This window comes from Microcebus murinus, chromosome 6, assembly GCF_040939455.1.
Source record: "Microcebus murinus isolate Inina chromosome 6, M.murinus_Inina_mat1.0, whole genome shotgun sequence".
In the NCBI taxonomy this organism is placed as follows: domain Eukaryota; kingdom Metazoa; phylum Chordata; class Mammalia; order Primates; family Cheirogaleidae; genus Microcebus; species Microcebus murinus.
The window spans coordinates 100,323,133-100,346,085 of NC_134109.1; the positions used below are offsets into that span (position 1 = coordinate 100,323,133).

The 22,953-nt window shown below is 39.2% G+C and overlaps 1 protein-coding gene across 5 annotated transcripts in view; it reads left to right on the forward strand.

Moving 5' to 3' along the window:
• Positions 1-22,953, forward strand: part of ZNF609 (zinc finger protein 609) — a 207,709-nt gene that overhangs the window by 7,709 nt on the left and 177,047 nt on the right. The window contains exon 1 of one of the 5 annotated variants that reach the window (XM_012758575.3): positions 14,242-20,690. The exons of the other annotated variants lie outside the window; for them this stretch is intronic. The gene's annotated coding sequence lies outside the window, so the exon portion shown is untranslated. Of the gene's footprint in view, positions 1-14,241; positions 20,691-22,953 lie in introns of those variants that run through there. 5 annotated transcript variants of the gene reach the window in all.

Genomic DNA, 22,953 nt, shown 5'->3' on the forward strand with positions numbered 1-22,953 from the left:
TTCCCAAAGGGTATATAGTTGAATGGGAACTTTAGCCTTTGGTTTGGGTAAAGATCTTTTTGAGAGAGTGAGTCTGACTATGTTAACTCTCTTATCCCTTATTTCAGTGACTTTCTTAAAATGATGGCCTGCCAGTTAGGTGTTGGATTTTTGATGGGAAGGAACAGGTTGTTCTGATCTTTGTGTTTTTTTGGTGACAGAACTGTCTTAAGACCTTACTGGGGGTGTTGTCTGGCTTTAGACTATTTCTAACTCTATGTCCTAGGTCTCTGAGTGAAGCCTCAGCTAAACTGAATCCAAAGCTTTTTGCTCTTGGGCTGTTGGCATTTATTTCTGCATGCTGTCAGGTGACAGTGAAGGCAGAAGCCTCAGATTAAATTTGCCCTGATTAGATTTAGTGGCTTCAGAATTGGGTCCTTGCCACAAGGAATCTTATGTGAGTCTTCTGATTTTGACTATCTTTCTGAGAGTGCTTTGGATTTTTCCTCCAGCTTCTTGGTAAAAAATATTTTCTTGTGAGAGGTCTAGATAGCTGGACAGATTAGTGCTTATTTTGTGAGGATATGGAAGCATAATTTTGGCTCCTGGTAGCAGTTACATTGCAATTAGCATATAGCAACTAAATGACTGGAACACGATAATTTGTTGAGGGGTTTACTGATTGCTTTGTCAAGTGGAAGTGCCACTCCTTATTTATTTGACTCAGAACACTATTGCCTGAGCTTAGCCACAGATACTAAGTACAGCAATGATATGTGTTCTCCCTAAGTTCCCACTCTGTTTCCTCTCTCTAATTACTTCTCTGCCAGGTACCTTAGTACTTTTACTGCCAGTTTCTCCCACTCCAAAGGTACCTGAGCAATTGTTAAATCCCTTGTGGAAAACTGGTCATGGATGGGAATACTGCCAGGCAGATGGGGCCAGTCTGAGATAAGGCAGCTGTATGTTCTGTGGCAAGCTTGCTTTTCAGCGGCTTAATTCTCATTTCTATTTGATTTTTAGAAATCAGTTTTCTTTAAAAACAAAAAGCCTTACAATATACAAAATCGCGTAGTGTAATAAATATGCCTTCATGATACCTCTCTGATAAAAGTTGGCTGTGATAGACAAAATGAAGATAGGTGATGCTGATAGGTAGGTTCTGGGGCCACTAAGTGTCAGTGAAGGACTCTTTTCACTAGGGAACAGGTAATTCACCAAAGCACCTGCCTAGCTGGGCATGTGGAATTGGCAGCAGCTGTGCAGCTGAAGAGGGATTATTGAGCAGGTGGTTGAAGAATCACATGCCACAGTGACAAGAAAATACTTGGTCTTCTGTGGTTTAGGTTCAGTTCATATGCGTGAAATTGCACTTTGTTTCATATTTCTTAATGCCTTTTGTTGATTTGTTAGTGAGATGATGATAGAATAGAGAAAAGAGATTCTTCTGTGTCTGTTGCTTTTTGATTAGTGAGTAGCATGCCCTAGACATGGTCCTGCATGGCCCTATTGTATTTCTGGGAGATCTGGCTTTATGCCCCATGAATGGGAAGGAAATGGTGGTAATTCAGTGTTTATAGTACTTGTTTATTAGAGGGAGATGGAAAGGAGAAAATTCTTTGCTTTCAAAAAAGATTTAGCCCAGAGAGAGGATACCCAACAACAGATTTTATGCAAAGGATGTAATTGACATTTTGTTAGGCCTGCCTGACATGCCTTACTCAAGAAATCTGCTTGTGTTTTTTATATTATGAATATAGTTCTCCACATGAAGTTTGCATCTCCTCGGTTGTTTTATTACATTTTTGGCTTCTCCCAGCACCCACTTATTAGAACCAAATCATCACCACAGGGCCAAATGATAAGGAAATGGCTCTATTATCATTATTTATCTTAAAAACAAGTATAGCGTTTCCTATAACTTGGAAAATGTTTTTCTATCTTGAGGTTTTCTGAAAATTCCCAGATTATTGTTACAGATTATCATCTCTGTTAATATGATTTTATTTTTTTTTTCACATGTTCATGCCATTGTAGTATGGAGTACCATAGAGCCTAAAATTCATTTATTTATTTATTTTAGAGACAGGGTCTTGCTCTGTTGCACAGGCTGGAGTACATGCAGTGGCATGATCATAGCTCTCTGTAACCTTGAACTCCTGGGCTCAAACAATCCTCCCACCTCAGCCTCCTGGATAGTTAGGACTACAGACACATACCACCACACCTGGCAAATTTTTAAATTTTTTGTAGAGACAGGGTCCTCGCTGTGTTGCTCAGGCTGGTCTCAAACTCCTGGCTTCAAGCAATCTTCTTGCCTCAGCCTCCCAAAGTGCTGGAATTACAGGTGTGAGTCACTGTGCCTGGCCCTGAGCCTAAAATTTATAAGTAAATAACTTGGTATTTATTTCCTGACCTTTTTATTGCTCTCCATTCATTTTCTGTATTAGGTCAATGGGCTGTGTACTCCTTCTGTTGAAAAAACACACATATACATGATCTAATGGGATTCACAGGGTACTAATTAACAGTTAACTGAAGAGAAATAAGTCATATTAAACTGTTTTAGAGTTCAGAAATCCCTTTCCCACCCAACTGGAGTGAAGGCTTAGACCTGCTTATCAGAGAGAGAAATTTGCAGGAAAGTGAGGTAAACTTTGACTGAGGTCAAGGCACATGAACCAGTACATAGGGACATTTGCAAGGGTCTGCTTAAACTTAGTTTGTAATCTAGTTTTAAGTGGGAGCCTAGCAATAGCAGTTAATTGTTCAGTATTCACTTCTGGGAAAGAATGTAATATTCTTGATTTTCCTGTATGAAGCTATCACAGTTTTGTTTGTTTTATTAAAACTTCACAAACCACATATCCTTTTCTAGCATTCTTAGTAGTTTGCTTCCTCTTACTTCTCCCCCTCCCTCCTCTCTCATCCCAGTTCTCTGCTCTGAAGACTTCTCCAGCAGCTTGGAAACACTCTAATTACTGTAGCTATTATAGTCACAACCCAGATCCTTCATCTCTTTCCCTCTCACCCCTTTCTGTCTTCCTTCCCTCCTCCCCTTGCTCTAGCAGCAGGAGTTGAACTGCAGTCTCATGAGCACAGTCAGATCTATGAATGAGCTTTATATCTTGTCAAGGCAGAACTCCAGATCCAACAGGGCTAATTTTTCATGGTTCTCTTGCTGTTTGTTCTTGGATCAGAGTCCCAGAAATAAGAGATGGCAAATACCTATTAGGTCATATCTAGTCCATCACTCAGGGGCAAACCTAGGGCTTTTCTCTTGTCTCTGTGAGAATCTTTTCCTCCTTTCTTTTGCAGGTGAGAGCTGTTTGATTCTAGGCAAGCTCTGTAACTCCCTTCTTTTTATTGTGCTCTCTGGTCATTAGTGTCTGGCCAACTCTCTCAGATTTTTATTCTTACTCCATTTTCAGGATTACTTGCTCCCAGCAATGTCTTCAACCCTTTTAACCTCAGACCTTTCTTCTTGATTGTGGGCATCACATTTGTGGCTTCTTTTTGTACCACCGGTGATCTATGCCAGAAGCATCACTTTTCTAACCTTTGCCACAAAGGTCACTGTGGCCTCCTCTTGAGGAGGTACATTTGATGGAAGAAGAGGCCACACATTCTAGCAGGTAGTAATAAATATCTCAGAAAATGTGTTCCAGGATTCACCCTTAAGAACCTCCTGTACTCTATGAACAAACGTTGCTTCTTTCAACAAATGCTGATTTGGGGGTACTTCCTGTTCTAATACTTTGTTCTCTCTATGTGGATGCAATTTTATTTTTGTGTGGCTTAGTTACAATTAGGATATTTTCTGATCTAAGAGTTTTTCACTTTGTTTTTTTTTAACTAGGACAGCTTTGCAAAGCATAGAGGAAAAAAACCATAGAAGTAGAAGGTTCTGATCATTCCTACACCTCTAACTAGTTGTGTGATCTTGTGCAGGTCATGCTTCTGTTTTCACTTTCCTCATCTGTTAAATGAGCACATTAGATAAGATAATTTCTAAGGTTTCATTTATCTGTAGAACTTCATCTTACCAAGTTTGTGATGGAAGAATGGAACAAAAACATTTGACATAAATGAGCAGTTTTTTATTGCTGGGTCAAAAATATAGTCAGTATTGAGGAGAGCTAATGAGTGCAGTCTTAGTTCCCTGGGGCGTGACTCTCACTCCTTTTTGATTTGTTTGAAAAGCTGTACTTTTTATTAGGCCATCTTTTTTTGGAGGGTTTTGTAGCCTCATTCTGTAGGCTCACGAACTCGCTATGTTTAAGACATAGGAGCGGGAATCAGAAAGCTGTAGAAAAAGAACCTTACTTAGCTTGTGAGATGGAAGATGTATCTGGAAGGATTCGCCAGGTATCAATAAGAAGTAACTTTGTGGATCCAATAGTCTCTTATATGTGAAATCTTGGAGCTAAATTGGATTGATTGGTAGAGGTTGGTTAGGCATTTTTCCTTTTTTGGCCAGTCAGTGGAAACCCTGCTTTGAATTAATTTATTGGGACTGAATATGAGTTGCCAACTATGTTTTGTTTGGAAAATAAAATTATGTTATTTTTAATGGTGAAAATGCAAATTGATGACATTTGCTGAAGTATGATTAACAAGGGAGGGGTCCTCTGAAATAATTCCCTAAAAAGCACTGAGAGATTAAAAGTTGGGGGTGACTGAGAGAACTTTGAGATTGAAAATAGTGTTAGGAAATCTTTGCTTTCAACAGTGTATAACCAAGTTGTGAATTCCCCAAGTTAGGATTTTTATCAGTATTTCCCAGTTAATTCTTTTTTTTTTTTGAGACAGAGTCTCACTTTGTTGTCCAGGCTAGAGTGAGTGCCGTGGAGTCAGCCCCAGTTAATTCTTTGATATGGAACTTCCAGTAGCAGCTGTTTATTGGTTAAGAGGATGATAGTCCTTAGTCTTTTTTGTTAACATAGCAAAAATCACATTTAATCTATCTTTGAACATTGGAAGTAGCATTCACTGTTTTAAAATTTGTACTTAAAACACCCATCGATCTAGAATAGAAAAATTTGGTGGGTAGAATTATTGTTTGTTTTGGACTCAAAAAAGTCCTGGGAGTGCTTTACTTTATTCCCAGCCATCTGTAGCACATTACTAATTTTCACGTAATCTAAGGGTTATGTTGTGAAGTGTTCCACTTGAATGTGAGATTTTAGAAGGACTTATATTAGAAATATAAGAAATTTTTGTAGATAGGTTTTAAAAAAAGTGTCAAGTGGAGTATAGGGGATTGGATTGCAAAGTCGCCAGAGTAAGTGCCACGAAACCTTTGGAAATCAGACCACAGCATGAAATCGAGATCCTGGCAGTTAGGCCACATTGCATGCTGGTACCTATCATTTCTTAGACTGTAGTTCATTATTTGTAGAGGAAGACAGCAGTGTCTACTCTATCCTGTGTACCAAGTAAGCCAGTGAGCTTTTGGTTATGTTATCAGCAACATTTCTAGGTACAGTACTTTGAGTCTAGTTGGGATGAACTTCCATTTACATGAGCAGAATTGGAAGTTCAAGATATATCTTGTAAACTTCAGTTACAAATTCTGAAGTTTGGTGTGAAACTCAGCATTTATCTTTGTTTTGGAACTGATGGTTTCTAGAGTATAGTCCTAAAGAATGGCATCAGAGGCCGGGCGCGGTGGCTCACGCCTGTAATCCTAGCACTCTGGGAGGCCGAGGCGGGCGGATTGCTCGAGGTCAGGAGTTCAAAACCAGCCTGAGCGAGACCCCGTCTCTACCATAAAAATAGAAAGAAATTAATTGGCCAACTAATGTATATAATATAAAAATCAGCCGGGCATGGTGGCGCATGCCTGTAGTCCCAGCTACTCGGGAGACTGAGGCAGGAGGATCGCTTGAGCCCAGGAGTTTGAGGTTGCTGTGAGCGAGGCTGACACCACGGCACTCACTCTAGCCTAGGCAAGAAAGCGAGACTCTGTCTCAAAAAAAAAAAAAAAAAAAAAAGAATGGCATCAGAAATAGAACCAAAAGAAGAGAAATGGAATTGTGAAGCTTATGGTTATATGAATCTGAAAGGTATATAGGGAAGGGGGAAATTTATTATTTGGCATCTGCTTTCAAATGTGCTTCCAGTCCGTAATTTCTGAAAGCTGCCTATGCTTTTTTCCCCTAAGCATTGCTGTTTTTCCAGTTGCTAAGGCTCAAAACTTTGGACTTATATTTGGTTGTTTTTTTTTTTTTCCTCATCACCTCATCTAATCATTCACTAAATTGAATATCTAATCATTCACTAAATTGCATATCTTGCCATTTAGCCCCACTTTTCCATCTGACATAGTTCAGGTCTTCATCTTCTGTGCATCATTGCAATAACCTCATGGTTAATGCCTCTTTCTATATTCCATACTACATACTGCTATGTTATTATTTTTATATATTTATTTAGGTAGTATTCATTGAACACTTATGTGCCAGGCCAGACATGATCCCTGTCCTGTTGAGACTTGTAGTCTAGTGGGGGAGACAATCAACTAATGAATGTATGATTATGAACTGAAATACTCTGAAAGAAAAATATTTGGTTCTAGAAGAGGGTGTAACAAAGAAACCCAGCATAGACTTTTTTTTTTTGAGACAGAGTCTCGCTTTGTTGCCCAGGCTAGAGTGAGTGCCAAGGGGGATTGGAAGTGTAGGGGAGAGGTAGGAGGGCGGCTGTAGCTTTAAATAAGATGGTCAAAGTGTAGGCATCTTTGAGAAATGTGATGCTAATGTGTTCCTGGGTTGTTAGGCACTTCCCTGAGGTTGGTGGGTGCTCTTCTGCTCAGCAGAGAGAAAGACAGTGTCTGCAGTTGTTCAGAGTCCAGCTGACATTGAGGGGAAATAGCTAGGCGTTATGTTCTTTTCTCCTGGCTGCTCCTCTCATTGGCATTCCTGGAAGTTAATCAGGGTGAAAATTGCAGTCAGTCATATCTGGAAGACACCAGAGGTAGAACTGGAGGCCTTATAACCAGTTCCCTCAGGGATGGGATTTACCCTTCTGCTGACTGGGCCTTCGCTGCTTGTAATGGGTGAATTAGGCCTCTGAGTTTTCTCCTTTCTCAAAGGGAAAATATCATGACTTTCCCTCTTTCTCGCAAGGCCTCAGGAACTTTATTTAGGGTAGCTCTTTAAAAATAAGATTTCAAGAGTGTGCACTATATTCCCAGCTTTAGAGGTGAATTTTCAGGTTTGTGGTGCTTTGACTTTCTCTCAAGACATTAGCTGTATTTTAGAAGTCTCAGTACCTAATTCTGCAGCCTGAAGATGAAGATATCTATGACCAGATGCTCTCTCTTTTGAATTGTACATTGTAAATTTTCTTATAGTTTCCTTCTAGCCTTTTTTTTTTATCCCTTCTTCTTCATTACTTTTCCTGTTACCTCTTCTCTTTTTCCCATATATGAAGCTGATAGGAAATAGAAGTCCTGTAGGCCAAACTGCTGTTTTGGTAATTGGCTGGGTGCCAAAATTCATACCTAATATACAAGAGATGGAATGTCTTATTTCTGTCCTTGTGTTATGTGGGCTGCAGCTTACGGACATCAAGTTCTCAGCCTTATTACTCTGTGTGCCATTTGAGGTAGCTAAGGGTATATTGGGATCTGTCTACTTTGGTTTCAGTTACACCACTAGCTTGTGCAGTTGTAGTGCACAGGAAGACCCATTTACTATTTTGTAAAAATGTGGTCTTTTTGATGTAATTGTAGAATAAGAATTTTTTTTTTCTTTTGGAGACAAGGTCTCACGCTGTTGCCTGGGCTAGAGTGTAGTAGTGTCCTCATAGTTCACTGAAGCCTCAGTCTCCTGGGCTCAAGCGATCCTCCTGCCTCATTGTCTGCAGTAGCTGGGACTATACAGGCTTGTGTCACCACAACACACAACAACCAAATAATGTTTCTCTCCTCTCCTCTCCTCTCCTCTCCTCTCCTCTCCTCTCCTCTCCTCTCCTCTCCTCTCCTCTCCTCTCCTCTCCTCTCCTCTCCTCTCCTCCCCTCCCCTCCCCTCCCCTCCCCTCCCCTCCCCTCCCCTCCCCTCCCCTCCCCTCCCCTCCCCTCCCCTCCCCTCCCCTCCCCTCCCCTCCCCTCCCCTCCCCTCCCCTCCCCTCCCCTCCCCTCTTCATAGAGATAAGGTGTCACTATGTTGCTCAGGCTACTTTTGTAATTCTGGCCTCTAGCAATCCTCCTGCCTCAGCCGCTCAAAGTGCTAGGATTATAGCCACGAGCTGCTGCAATGGGCCTAAAGGTTCTTCTTTTTATTCTTTTTTTTTTTAGGAGGTAGGGTCTCACTATGGTACCCAGGGTGGAATGCAGTGGCTATTCATAGGCATGACCATAGTACACTATAGCCTTGAATGCCTAGGCTCAAGTGATCCTCCTGCCTCAGCCTTCCCCTCCCTCCAGTAGCTGAGACTGCAGGTGCATACCACCATGGCCAGCAGAATAAAGGTTTTTAATGATTTCAGATCCATGCTAAGAAAAATCTGTTACTTTTTGGAAGATAGGGTTATAGTGTTGGGTGGTCTTCTAGCCAGATTTCACATTACCTATCTCTGGAAGGATTTGCTAAGTATCAAACTTGAAGTCATACATTCTCACTACATATGCTTACATGGTACAATAACATTACTAATATTGTGAACTTTGAAGCCAGCAGCTGTTGATTCAAGTGTATGTTCTGTTTTCTTTACTGGTTGAAAGGATATTAGTTTAACTAACCAAGTTATATTGCTTTTTTTTAAAAAATAAAGCATAGTTTGCTACTGTTTTCTTTGTAATAATGTTCCTCTGTTTTGTATTAGTAGGACCTTCTAATCCTAGAAATCTAGGGAATGTGGATTTCAGATGAGTACCGTAACACTACCTGACAGAGTGGGAAGTGCAGGGCCATGTCTGACAGTATTCTTTTTATCATGGAGGCTTTTAGAATAAAAAAATTCAGTATTAACAGGGTCATATTTGGGTAGGTGACATAATGGTGAAGTGACATTTTCTTCCAACAGCAAATCTATACGTTATACCTGACTCTGATCTTAAGCATTAGATTTATTTAAAAGTATTATTGACATAAACATTAGTAGTGTCATTTCTGCCAGTGTTATGTAATTTTTTTCTTTTTCCTCCTTTCTTGAAAGGCAAAATAATGTTACAATGCTTTAATTCACAGATATTTGATGGAAGAGTACTGTTAAGATATAGTGCTGCTAGGCTCTATTAGGAATGATAAAGATAGCAAGGGACTACATTTTTTATAAGGAATAACACACCTTAGTAATATTAAATTTTTTCCTATAACAAAGAAAGGAGTATGAAGTCTCAGATGGTTGAAATCCTTAAACAAAATTGTTAGGTCGAGTTTGGTGGTGTGTACCTGTAGTCCCAGCTACTCAGGAGGCTGAGGTAGGAGGATCACTGGAGCCCAGGAGTTTGAGGCTGCAGTGAGCTATGATGATGTCACTGTACTCTAGCCTGGGCAACAGAGTGAGATTCTATCTCAAAAAAGTAAATCAATGAAAATAAAAATGTCACAATCCTGATCAAAATAATGTGAGTGAGCTAGAAACGTTTAGAGGAGACTGAGAAGTTGCCAAATTAGGCTAGGTAGTAATGAGGGGGGGGGGTTTCTTTGTACATAAGTTGGTTAAATACTTCACTGAGAGCAAATGTGAAGATGTGGTTTTTTGTTTTTGTTTTTTAGGGACAGGGTCTTGTTCTGTTGCCAAGCCAGAAAGCAGGGCCCTGATCATAGCTTATGGCAGCCTTGAACTCTTGGACTCAAGTGATGCTCCTGCCTCAGCCTCCCGAGTAGTTGGGACCACCAAGCCTGGCTAATTTTTTTTTTTTTTTTTTTTTTTTGAGACAGAGTCTCACTCTCTTGCCTGGGCGGCTAGAGTGCTGTGGTGTAAGCCTACCTCACAGCAACCTCAAATTCCTGGGCTCAAGCAATCCTTCTGCCTCAGCCTCCCGAGTAGCTGAGACTACAGGCATGCGCTGCCATGCCCTGCTAATTTTTTCTATATATTTTTAGTTGGCTAATTAATTTCTTTCTATTTTTAGTAGAGACGGGGTCTTGCTCTTGCTTAGGCTGGTTTCAAACTCCTGACCTTGAGTGATCCCCTCGCCTTGGCCTCTAAGAGTGCTAGGATTACAGGCGTGAGCTACCACATCGGCCTGCCTGGCTAATTTTTTAAAAAAAATTTTGTGGAGATGGGGTCTTGCTCTGTTGCCCAAGCTAGTCTCTAACTCTTGGCTTTAGTTGATCTTCCTGCTGTGGCCTCCCAAAGTGCTGGGATTATAGGTTTGAGCCACCATGCCTGGCCAAAGATATGGTTTTAACTAAGATAAACTACTCCATACAATTCACATTTTTAGAACCTACAAAGCAGAGAAATAAGTTTAATGTTACCTTGAGCAACAAACAAGAATTGATATGGTTTTCTGTAGGTCAAGCATTATTTAATAATAATCATACCATGATTAAGTTCAGCATTTTTCAGGGACAGGAAGAACAGAAACTATAGTAGGAAGAGCAAGAAGAATAATTTAAAAAGTAAATAACCTACTGGAAGTTTAAAGACTTAACAATCATATTTGAAGTCCATGTTAAAAGAAAGCAAAGGATCAAAAGGACAGTAAGAAGCAGATAGTTATTTGGTACAGTTTTAGAGGCTATGGAGAAGAGAAAGGCATCTTTAAAAACATAGAAACATTTTCAGTCAAGGCCAAGGAAGCCCACAAAGTGATCAGGCACAAGCTGGAAATTAGGTGAAGAAAAAAGATGCATTCAGTAAGCCTCTGCACAACTGATGGTAAGAGTTTGTGTTTGTTTTTGTTTTTAAGAAGACATGTTAAAATGGAGAGGCAGCTAGAGAATTGGTAAGACCATGATTGTGGTATGAAACCATTCAAGGATGAAAACATTAGGGAATTTCTACTTTTTTTTTCATCAAGCCAGATTAAAGCTTCTATTCTAGTACAAATGATGATAGATGCTTAACTATTTTTTTTTAATTTTCTGATTAGAACATGAATAAATCCTTAGGAAAATACAGAAAAATATAAAGGAGTCTTGGGAATTATCCCAGAAATATTAACATTTATTATTTCCAACATATTTTTTTTTCTAGCTGCCTACCCTTTTCTTGATCAAATCAATAAACTTGATGAGATCAGATTTATCTACCCAAGAATTTAGGAAGAATTCAGGGATAAACTGGAATGCTTAGTGAAAGTAGTATATCACCTCAAATTTTAAGTGGCATGGACAACATACTAAAGGACTGGTGTAGATTTCAAATGTGATTCTGTCCATAAGAGTTCAGGATGGAGGGGCTAAAAATGATACCAAATTGGAAAGTTGATAAAATGTAGATAAAGATTGAGATGACTTGGTACATTTATATAACTTACTGGGGTCAAGGCAGTGGATTAGTTTACGTAAGAAGTCATGTATGACAAATCATTAATAATTGTATGTAGGCAGAGCTGTTACCAGTGTACATGGTTTAATTTGAAAAGACTTTTATTAAGGTCAGGCCAAAGGTTATTTAAAAACTTTAAGAGGGCAGGGGGAGGAATGGCAGGGGCAATATATGTAACCCTAACAATATTTGTACCCCAATAATTTGATTTAAAAAAAAAAAACTTTAATCATGGAGTAGCAGAGAGTTTTTTCTTGGGGATTAGCAAACTGCCCTTTTTTTTTTTTTTTTTTTTTTTTTTAGGCAGGGTCTTGCTGTGTTGCCTGGGCTAGAGTGTGGTATCATTGGTATAGCTCACTGCAGCCTCAAACTCCTGGGCTCAGGTAGTCCTCCTGCCTCAGCTTCCCAAGTAGCTAGAACTATACACACATGCCACTATGCTCAGCTAATTTTTTTGTTTTTTGTAGAGACGGGGTACACTATTGCCAGGCTGGTCCCGAACTCAAGCAATCCTTCTGCTTCAGCCTCCCAAAGTGCTGGGATTATAAGCATGAGCCATTGAGCTTGGCCTGACTTTCTGACAGTAAACATTTCTATAGGGCTATAGTCCCCAGTCCCTTCTCTTCAGTTTGTTTGTTTGTTTTTAAGATGAGCTAGTCTTGAACTCCTGAGCTCAAGCAATCCTCCTGCCTTGGCCTCCTGAGTAGCTGGGACTAAAGGGGCATATCACTGTGCCTGGCTATCTCAGCTTTTTGCAGATGAAATAACTGAGGCTCAAATAGGAGCAGTGACTTGGCCAAAGTTGCTATACATCTAGGGAGGGTAAAGAGTAGAATTGAATTTTTCTACCTCTTCACTTGTTTTTTGTTTTTTTCCCATTGCACTGTACTGCTTCCTCATGACATTATCTCCAAAGTTCATCTTGATGATAAGTTGTTCTGTGTGGAAGAGTTTAAGCAGTGATAATTCATCTATTTGACATTTTAATAAGTGTTTTGCCTAAGTGAAAAATTCAGGTTTTTGAATGACATTAAGTTCTTCCAAGTAGTTAGGTTCCCAGCTTGTTGAGAATATGCTTCAGGAACATCTTGTGTGAGATTAAAAGTAGATGAGGACCAGTGGGATGGCTCTCATCTGTAATCCCAGTACTTTGAGAGGCCAAGGTGGGAGAATCAGTTGAGGCCAGGTGTCTGAGACTAATTCTGAGCAAGGGCAAGACCCCATCTCTACAAAAAATAGAAAAATTAGCTGGGTTTGGTTATACACACCCATAGTCTTAGCTACTTGAGAGACCAAGGCAGGAGGATCACTTAAGCCCAGGAGTTCCAGGTTGCACACGTGAACTATGATGAGGCCCTTGCACTCCAGCCTAGGCGACACAACGAGACCCTGTCTCCAAAAAAAAAAAAAAGAGAGATAAGCTTCAGTATGGACAGAAATTGCACTTAAAAAGAGGCAGAAAGTCTCTTCTAACTATGAGTAACTTACAGCTAACTGTAGCGAGTCCCAGTTTCTAAAGGAAACTAGAAATCTTGGTAAGCTATTCCTAGAAAAATTAGCTCAGTGTACTGCCAAGAAAATGCTGGGTATGATTAGGAAGAGAATCAGAACTAAATAAAAAGAAGATAAAAATAAACTTCCATCAATGTAAAACGAAGATTTGTCTATATTTATGATACTTCGTAGTCTCTTGACTCCTGTCCCCTACCCCCAAGAAATACATACCAGAGCTAGTGACTAAAGGAGGTGAAAGCTTTGATGAGGATATGTCAAAAAAAACCCACAAAACCCACTTTAGCTTTTGAAAACAAAGGGAATATTACTAAACCCTTTCAAATGGAATATTATCAGACCCTATGAAGTGATGAAAAGAACATATAGAGTTGATCGTCAGTTCTTAGGATCCCGTATTAGATAAAGAACACTCTTTTCAAGTTAGACATGAGGTTGCATTGAGCTATGATGGCACCATTGCACTCCAGCTTGAGTGACAGTGTGAGACCCTGTCTCTAAAAAATAAGTAAATACATACATACATGCATACATAATTCAGGAGAATCCTTTGTATCATTTACCTAGTTTCCCCCAGTGGTAACATCTAGCTAAAGTATAGCACAATATTATAATATTGACATTGATATAATCCATCTATCTTGTTTAGATTTTCCCAGTTTTACTGGTACTCATTTATGTGTGTATATGTGTATTTTTAGTTCTGTGCAGTTTTATCACATGGGTAGGTTCATAGCATGTCTACTAACATAGTTATACAGAACAGTTCCATCACCACAAAGGTCCCTTATGTCCTTTTTTAGTCACACCTACATCCCTTCTGCTGTCCTCTTTTCCCATTTCCCACAAGAAGATTTTTGTTAAATTATTGGATTGATATATTGTATGGTAGCCTACTAAGGGTGTCCAGGAATATTTTGGGAGAGTGTATTCTTAACTTTTTAGAAAATTATTTAAAATTTGTTGTATTTGTCAAAGCAATACATAAATTGTTTTTGTTTTCCCATGAGCTTTGTATTAAAAGTCAAATAGTGCTGCAGCTTTTAATGAAAAATACTAATTTGCTACTTACCCCTTCCCACCAAGTCTCACTCCCCATTGGCAAGTGCTTTCAAGTTTTCTTGTATTTACTCCCATATTTCTAAGCAATAAATAATATACTCTTATTGCCCTCCCCTTCTTACTGAATCCTCATAATATAGTTATAATTTCTGAGATCAATATTCATTATTTATTGTATAAAGTAAAATATTTATTATTGAGCTATTTAGTATACTACTATTATGTTTTTTGTGTAACTTCTTTTCCCCAGGATTTAATATCATTTTTTAGCTCATTTTTTTGGTTTGTGTTTTATCCCTGTCACTAAATAATTCTTTCAAACCTTGTAACAGATTTGTAAATCTCACAATATAGTTAAACATTAAGTAATCTATAAGTTAGTTTCTTTCTGTCTCCCTCCCTCTCTTGCTCCCTCCCTTCTTTGTCCTCTTCCTGTCCTCCATCTAAATATCCAAATCTGTGAAGATTGATGAAATGATTCCCTTTATATAAAATGCTACTCTAGGACCAGGACTATGATATAGTAAGGCAGTTCTGTTGTTCATAAGTATTTACTCTCTTATTGTTTTTTAAATAATAATGTGCATAAAGTATAATTGCACAAATCTTAAGTGTACAACTCAATTTTTACATATGTATACAGCCATATAACCACCATACAATTCAAGATATAGAGTATTTCCAGCAACCTGAAAGGTTCTCTTGTGCTTCTTCCTGGTCCATATCCTTCTCCTCAGACATGATCACTTTTCATGACCACTTTTGTCACCTTAGATTCACAGGTGTTTAAAGTATGACAAATGGGTGATTTAAGTCTAATAGAACTTTTACATTTATTATACATTTAAGTATATGCATGTGGGTTCCTAGGAATTGGTTATGTTTAATTTTTTTTTTCTTAATTTTTTTTTTTTTGAGACAGTCTCACTTTGTTGCCCAGGCTAGAGTGAGTGCCGTGTCCTCAGCCTAGCTCACAGCAACCTCAAACTCCTGGGCTCAAGCAATCCTACTGCCTCAGCCTCCCGAGTAGCTGAGACTGCTGGCATGTGCCACCATGCCTGGCTAATTTTTTCTATATATTTTTAGTTGGCCAATTAATTTCTATTTATGGTAGAGACAGGGGTCTCGCTCTTGCTCAGGCTGGTTTCGAACTCCTGACCTTGGGCGATCCACCTGCCTCAGCCTCCCAGAGTGCTAGGATTATAGGCGTGAGCCTCTCTACCAGGCCAGTTATGTTTAGAATACCTAGTTTGTGTACTAGCCCTGTTTTGGGAAGCAACTGTGCATTGATGAGACTGTTTGAAACCTAAGAGGATACTCACGAGTAGTTGGGAACTGTTTTGTTTTCTAACTTTCCTCTTATGACTTTTTTTTTAAATTTATTTTTAAATAGAGATAGAGACTCACATGTTGTCCAAGCTAATCTATAGTTGGTGACAAATCAAGGTGAATTAAGAAGATAGGAGAAATGCCAACAGGGCACTGTTTTTGCTTGTTGGAGAAACCAGTTTTAGTTCATTCACTCATTTATTTATTTTTTTTTTTGAGACAGAGTCTCACTTTGTTGCCCAGGCTAGAGTGAGTGCCGTGGCGTCAGCCTAGCTCACAGCAACCTCAAACTCCTGGGCTCGAGTGATCCTTCTGCCTCAGCCTCCCGGGTAGCTGGGACTACAGGCATGCGCCACTATGCCCGGCTAATTTTTTTTTTTTATATATATATCAGTTGGCCAATTAATTTCTTTCTGTTTATAGTAGAGACGGGGTCTCGCTCTTGCTCAGGCTGGTTTTGAACTCCTGACCTCGAGCAATCCGCCCGCCTCGGCCTCCCAAGAGCTAGGATTACAGGCGTGAGCCACAGCGCCCGGCCTATATTCACTCATTTATTGACCAAAATATTTATTGAAGACAGACTGTGAACCAAACACTGGTTCTTCAAAGTGAGCAAAAGAGACACACCCTGTCTTCAGGGTGCTTGTAGTTTAGTGGAGGAAACAAATGTTAATCAAATAATCACACACATTGAGGGTGAGAGGGACTATATAGGACATGCAGAGGGAATGTCTTTCAGGTGAAAATCTTAAGGCAAAATGATGGGAGAAGTAGACAAGAAGTAGACTAGAGAAGTAGATAAGGATTAGCTATCTATTAAGGATATGTTCATGGATTCCACCCTTTTGTATGGTTAGTCTAGTAGTGTAGATCTTATCCTTTTATTTTTTTCCCCTAAGATAGAGTCTTATACTCTGTTTCCCGGGCTAGAATGCAGTGGCATCGTTATAGCTCACTGCAGCCTCCAACTCCTGGGCTCAAATGATTCTCCTGCCTCAGCCTCCCAAAGTGCTAGAATTATAGGCATGACTAACGAGTCCAGCCAGTACTATCTTTTGATAAGAGAAGTTTTCTTTGTCCCCTTAGATTTACTTACTGGTTCTTATGTAAGAGATTTGAGAAGGGAGATGAAGTCTAGAATATAATGATGAAGGTGGCTGGCATAGTAGCTCACCCTGTAATCCCAGCCCCCTTGCTTGAGGCCAGGAGTTCAAGACCAGCTTGGGCAGCATAGCAAGATCCCCATCTCTACAAAAAATAATTTTAAAAAGTTAGCTGGGTGTCTTGGTGCACACCTATCCTAGCTACTTGGGAGGCTGGAGTGGGAGGATCACTTGAACCCAGGAGTTTGAGGTTACAGTGAGCTATGATCACACCATTGCATTCCAACCTGGACAATACAGTGAGACCCTGTCTCAAAAAAAAAAAAAAAATTGAAGGTACTAATAATTCCCTGTACTTTCTGAAAAATGCAAGTTGTTTTCCTTTCCCTTAGACTATGAACTTAGCTATGTTTTAGATATGAAAAGATTGAAATAAAGAAAAGTTAATGCTTTGACACAACAGTTCTTCGTGCAGTGCAGATTTCTTAGATCTCTTTATCACTAACTATCTCCCCCCACCCCCTTTTTGGCGTCTCACTTGGTCATCCTGGGTAGAGTGCAGTGGCGTGATAGCTCACTGCAACTTCAAACTCCTGGGGTCAAGTGGTCCTCCTGCCTCAACCTCCTGAGTAGCTAGGACTATAAATGCACGCCACCACATCCAGCTAATTTTTTCTATTATTTACTTTAGATAATCTTTGCTTTGTGGCATACTTACACACAGGTCTTGGTAAGGGTTTTCTGTGTGGATCACTTTCACCGAATGAATCCTTGTAGGATCGGGACTGAATTATTTACGTATTCAGTACGCTATTTAGCTTATTGTAGGATGTATGCTGGCACAGAACAGACCTTCATTAAGGTCTAAACCTGAGCCCTGTTGAATTGCTATGTCTTCGTGGAAGTGTCAGTTGCTTATGTGAAATGAAACAGGTCAAGTCTCATAATCTTTGAGAATAGCAACCTGTGAGGACCATAAAACTATTCATGAGCTGCAGCATGTAAAGACTCAGGAACTGAGAGATGCTATAATTTTACTCTTCTGTCCTTAGGTGACACATGGTCAGATGAACCCTGTTGAATTGGATCTGTCTTCTCAAATTGGCACTGTTAGTCTGTTCCTTATCTGATCTCAATTGGAGGTACAGGCTGAGAGCTATGGTATTTGAGGAGATGACACAGTTTCTTTGTTACAGTAATTAATGTAATAAATTAAGGGAGAGGCCCAAAGGGAAGTTGATTGTTTCTTGTTAGAGCCCTAGGTGGAAATTCAGTTGATTAGTGAGCTCTCATGAAGTGTGGCAGGTGGAGAGGGAGATGCCTGTTCACACAGCTGGGTAAGCTGAGAGTCACTGAGGATGGTTTACATGTTGTACTAACCTCACCTGAGGCTGGCTAAGTATGAAGTGATTTCAGGGCAACATCTGGAATTCAGAGAAGATGCTCTAATATGGTTCTATGCTCAGCAACTTTGTTGTAGCCCACTGGTTTATTGACAGTTCCCTGGGGCATCAAACCCTGTGAACCTCAAACAATTTAGATTTGAAGGCCTGTCCTATCAATGGGGTCAGCAACTTAGTGGTTGGAACAGTTGGCAAAAAATATAGTCCAGATGTTAAAACCATGAGCCTTGAGAGTGATACCTTGGCCCTGAGAGATTTTTAAAGCAAGATGGAATTAATCTGTCACTGTAGTGTAGGGCTTTATGAGCCACATCTGAAAGTAGGAGTAGCCTAAAAGGAAAATCCAGATCACTGAGTACATGAAGAAGGAAGATTGCCATTTCCTTTCATAGAACTCAAATTGGTATCAGTACAACCTATAATTTAATTTATTCAAAAATTTTAAGTATGGTTTTCTTTATTTTTCTTACTATTTTAGATACCCCATAAAAGATATAACTATAAACAGTCCTCTTTAAGGTCAGACACAAGAACCTTGTATTTGGGTTGGCCAGGCGCAGTGCTCACACCTGTAATCCTAGCACTTTGGGAGGTAGAGGTAGGAGAATTGCCTGAGGCCAGGAGTTCAAGACCAGCCTGGGCAACATAGCAAGACACCCCACCCCTCAAAAAAAACTAAAAGCAAAGAATGTTTGGATCATCTTATATGTTTGAGTTGTCTTACATTTTTCTGATTTATATCCTAATGATATGCTTAGAACATGATGGATTCTCTATCTTAAAATGAGAAAACTAATATTTAATGAAGTAACTTGGTTAGTAACTTGGCTAGTCAGTGGAAATTTGAATCCATAAATCACATCTCCTGATTCTAAGTTCAGTGTTCTTTTTACTACACAATGCTGCCTGCCTAGAATTGAGTATGGCATTTCTTTTCTTTGGCATGCAGCTTTTGGAGGGGAATACCAGACAGCCTGATATCCATGTTTTAGGTATGTGACCTGTGTGGTTTCAAGCAGATAGATTATACACACTCATGTACAACTGTCACTTGCTCAGGCCAAACCATATAAGATTGATCCAAAACCCATGAGAAAAGGGAAGGACAAATAAATTTACAGTAGAACAGCATTGGACAATTTACTGCTTAGACTGAATTGTGTGTGGGTAGTCACCAATTAAAGGAATCTCCTTTCTCTTGGAAGCCTTCTAGAATGGATACAGAGATCTCTCTGAAGGGAAAGAGAAACATAGTTTTTCATGTTATATTTGGACATAAGTAGGGTCCAGTTGCCGATTTTGCCCTCTGAAGCTTTTTTTCATTCTTATCCTTTTTGAAGAGAGGTCTTGTTCTTTCCTGAAGTAGAGTAGTGGTATGATCTATGACATAGGCCCTAAAAAAGCAATTAATGACCTCAACTGTGTGATTTACAAAGGTACAAATCTGGGCTGGGAGTCAGAGGTATGGATTTGGGTACTAGGATCTGAACTTCTGTTATGATGTGTTACTTTTAAGCATGAATGCTTTGGGTGGGCACAAGCTAAGGAGAGCGATTGTCATGACCTATCTTTCCCATAGCCATATCCATGCAGAGAGGAGTTTCTTGGTGATCAGGTAGAGAAACCATGCACAAAGCGAACTGCAGTCCTAAAGAAGCAAGTAGAGTACAATTAGGCAGAAGGAAAAAAAAAGGAAAACATTCATAAAAGCTCTTGCAAATTGTTAAATGCCTTGTGGTCTCTGAAAAGTATTGGTTCTCCTGATTCTGCACTTTCTCTGCCATCGAAGTAAGAGGTCAGTGCTTTTCATTTCCAGCTAGCATGTTAGTTACCCTACCTCCTGGGGTTAAACATCTCTGCAGTGACCTGTCAGAGAGTTGATTATTAGCTGTATAAGCCAAGGAGCAGATGGGAAGTGGTTTGGCTGCTGCAGCCAGGCTGATTAAAGGATCATTGGCAGTTTTACAGTGTATCTTTGGAAATGTACCACCAAAGTTACTATAAAGCCTGCTGGGTTTGGAAAGCTGAATTTCTGAAAAGTCATCTGCTTGAAAAGTAGTACTTATGAAAACTCTTACACTCTCAAAAATAGGAGTACAGGGACTCTCTTAGAGCTAACATCAAGATCACGGAAGATCAGTCCTCAGGATGTGTTTTCTTTGCATCCTGCTTATTCAGAAATTCTTGGTAGTTTTCAGAAAACTAGTAGAGAAAGCACTTTTTGATAGATACATTAATAAAATTATAGATTAAAAAAGGCCCCAAGCAAGTCTAGACTAACCCTACAACACATAGGGGAAAATTTGTGTATTTGCTTGACTGGTATTATGCTTTTCTGCTCAAATGCTTTCAGTGATAAAGATATGATTTCATTAAACATTATGGTCATTGTTAGAAATCTCAGGATATTAACGTTTTTCCTGAGTTTAACATCTGTCTTACTGTAACTTCTACTTACTGATCCTATTTCTACCTGCTGCATCATAGAATAACTTAGCTCTTCCACATTGCAACCATTGTATATTTGAAGCTAACCAGTCTGTCTCTCTTCAATGTTCTCCTTTCCAGACTGAAGAATCCCAGTTTTTGAGACTTTTCCTCATATAAAATGACTTCCCAGACTTTTACCATACTATGCTTTCTAGGACAACCTTTCATTTAATGACTATCTCACTTAAGATGTGGCATCTGGAAATTAGCACAGACCATCAGATGTTCTTTTCATCTTCTGCTACTTTTTAGAAAAAGTACAATTTAAAAAAATGTAATGGCAATAGTATTTGCTTACCAGAAGAAAACCCAAAAAACAAAACAATTTTCCATGACATATGGAATTGGAACAAGAGGAATTTGAGTAAGTGTCAGCATTATGACTTATTATTGTCTTTCCTTTTTGGTGTTAGGTAGAACAGTTTTTGTTTGTTTGTTTCTTTGCTCCTCCTCCCTCGTCTCTGTTTTTTTTGTTGTTGTTGTTTTGTTTTTGTTTTTTTTGGCAAACCCATTGCTCTATAAAGTAGAACCTTTTGAGTTACATTATTAAAAGAACTGATTTTGCCTTGCATCTTTATTTTATTTATTTACTTTTGAGACAGAGTCTCACTCTGTTGCCTGGGCTAGAGTGCAGTGGCGTCAGCCTACCTCACAGCAACCTCAAACTCCTGGACTCAGGCAGTCCTTCTGCCTCAGCCTCCTGAGTAGCTGGGACTACAGGCTTGTGCCACCATGCCCAGCTAATTTTTTGTATATAGTTTTGCCTTGCATCTTTTTTAGGGATAATCTTTAATATCTGCATTGAGTTTACTCTTCAGATTAAAAAAATGCTGTTGGTATTTGTATTTATAAGAATTATTTAAATTTATGCTACATGGAACTGATTTTAGTGCTTTAGGTAGTTTTTAACAAGATAGGTATGTATGTGTTCTTACATAACTGAAAATACATTGTTTTTACACATGACAAACAACTTGGCTCAGTGTAAGAGTCCTGACCTTTTTCTCTTCAAAATTCTGTAGATTGTCATTTTCTTTTAACATTTAATATTACAGAGCAGTCTGAAGTCAGCCCAATTTTTGTCCTTTGTAATTAAAAATTTTTTCTAGGATGTGTGTGAATTTGACTTACTAAATTGATTATACTGAAAATGTAATGAACCTTTTCAATCTGTGTGAAGGATCTTTGTTCAGCTCAAGACATTTATTATGTCTTTGATAGGTTGCTGTTCTCCCATTTGTTCTAGTATCTTCTTCAGTTTTCCTTCAGTGGTATTAAACACTTGCTCCTCTCAGTTTCTGTCATTTTCTTTCTTTTTTTTTTTTTTTGAGACAGAGTCTCACTTTGTTGCCCAGGCTAGAGTGAGCGCCATGGCGTCAGCCTAGCTCACAGCAACCTCAAACTCCTGGGCTCAAGTGATCCTCCTGCCTCAGCCTCCCGAGTAGCTGGGACTACAGGCATGCACCACCATGCCTGGCTAATTTTTTCTATATATATTAGTTGGCCAATTAATTTCTTTCTATTTATACTAGAGACGGGGTCTCACTCTTGCTGAGGCTGGTTTCAAACTCCTGACCTCGAGCAATCCGCCTGCCTCGGCCTCCCAGAGTGCTAGGATTACAGGTGTGAGCCACTGCGCCCGGCCCATTTTCTTTCTTTTTTTTTTTTTTTGAGACAAAGTTTCACTTTGTTGCCCAGGCTAGAGTGAGTGCGGTAGCATCAGCCTAGCTCACAGCAACCTCAATCTCCTGGGCTCAAGTGATCCTACTGCCTCAGCCTCCCAAGTAGCTAGGACTACAGGCGCCACCATGCCCGGCTAATTTTTTTTTTTTGTATATATATTTTTAGTTAGTCAATTAATTTCTTTCTATTTTTAGTAGAGACAGGGTCTCGCTCAGCTGGTTTCAAACTCCTGACCTTGAGCAATCTGCCTGCCTCAGCCTCCCAAAGTGCTAGGATTACAGGTGTGAGCCACCATGCCCGGCCTCCCGTCATTGTTTTCTTTTCATTGTGTTTTCCTTTGCAATCTGGAAAAATATCTTAAATTTTCTTATGATTCGTTGACTTATTTTCCATAGTTTCAGTTCTGTGCTTTTTTCATTTCTGTATGAATTTTAATTGATACTACATTTCTCATTTCCTTGCATCTTCATTTTTAATGTTATATCCTTTTGTCCTTTCAACTAAGTTATGTCTTCATTTTAACCTGTTGTCTTTTTAATGTTCTCTCTTCCTTACTGGCATAGTTTGTTTATCCTGCCTCATACATGAGTCAGCCAATACAATAGAGTAAGAACTGTCAGAAGCTTTTAGTACTAACATTTTTATATGTGTTAATGCTTTCCTTACTACTCCAGTGTCTCTCTTCCATTACTATCCTGTTTTCTAAAAGAAGCGCTTTTGAATCTAAGGAAAGTTTTGTTTTCAAGAATAAAACAACATGAGGTTGTTTTAATGGTTAAATTACATACTGAGAATAGTAGGTAAGTCTTAGATTAATGTGGGTTACGCTCTAAGCCTAGCCACAATTGCAAAGATTGCAGAGGTAATAAATTATGATTTTGAAAAGAACTGTGCTGTAATAATTCTCTATCATGGAGATTCAGTTGGCATTTCCTTTCCTAGAA